Source organism: Nestor notabilis, unplaced genomic scaffold, assembly GCF_000696875.1.
Source record: "Nestor notabilis isolate BGI_N333 unplaced genomic scaffold, ASM69687v1 scaffold21539, whole genome shotgun sequence".
Taxonomy (NCBI): domain Eukaryota; kingdom Metazoa; phylum Chordata; class Aves; order Psittaciformes; family Psittacidae; genus Nestor; species Nestor notabilis.
Window position 1 is genome coordinate 4,818 of NW_009945357.1, and position 1,389 is coordinate 6,206.

The window sequence follows — 1,389 nt, forward strand, 5'->3', positions numbered from 1 at the left end:
GACAGGAGATACCTTGGTCCATCATCATCCGTCATCATCATCATCCATCATCATCATCATCCATCGTTGTCATCCATCATCATCATCCATCATCATCCATCATCATCATCCATCCCTCCACCCCTTCTACCGTCCCTCCATCCCTCTATCTACCCCTCAACTGTCCTTCTGTCCATCCCTCCATCCCACCACCCCTTTGTTCATCCATCCATCCATCCATCCATCCATCCATCATCCATCAATCCCTCCACCCATCCCTAGGTCCATCCCTCCTCTGTGTCCTTCTGTCCCTCCATCCCTGTGTCCCACCTCCATCCATCATCCCTCCATCCAGCCCCATCTCCCTCTTACCTCCTTCCCCATAGCAGCTTCCACTCGGTCCCAGCCCGTCCCAGCCCCACAACCTCCCCTTATACCCCACGCCAAGGTGACCCCCAACCATGGTCCCTCCCCACAGGGATGTGTCCTTGATGTCCTTCAACCTTATCAGCATGGACCTTATCAATGGGGCACCCAATGGGCACCTTTGGGTGCTGGTTAATCATTGATGGACCCTTATCTTAGCAGTGACCTTCAAGGAGAACCAAAGGCCCAACATGTGGGTCCTATGGGGATATGGGATATAGGGATATGGATATGGGATATGGGATATGGGGATATGGGATATAGGATATGGTGACATGGGGGGTTTGGGTCCCTCCTGAGCCCCATCTCTCCATAGGAGCCACCAGCATGTGTTGAGATGAACCCAAGTGTTCCCAATGGGACACAGAGAGATGGGGGACATGGTGGGGGGGCTTTTTGGGGTGACCCCCCCCCAAAAAAAGGCAAGAAATGGGGCAATAGAGAAAAATGGTGTTTTAAAAGGGGGAGATTTGGGTTATTGTGGGGAAAAGGGGGGATAAAGGGGAGATGGGGTGGAAGTAGGAGGCGAGATGGGGTTGGTGGTGGCGTTGGGTTGATGGTGGCCAATGGTAACATGGGGTTGACGGGGACATGGGGTTGATGGTGACAATGGGGACATGGGGTTGATGGTGACACTGGGGACAGGGGGTTGATGGTGACAATAGGAGGTGAATGGGGTTGGTGGGGACAGGGGGTTGATGGTGACACTGGGGACATGGGGTTGATGGTGACACCAGGAGATGAATGGGGTTGATGGGGACATGGGGTTGATGGTGACAATGGGGACATGGGGTTGATGGGGACAGTGGGGACATGGGGTTGATGGTGACAATGGGGACATGGGGTTGATGGTGGCACCAGGAGGTGAATGGGGTTAATGGGGACATGGGGTTGATGGTGACACCATCAACTAAACGAGATCCTTCAGGAAACACTGTGCCCAACCCACAACCCCTCCCACATTCTCCTGGGGTAGATGATGGG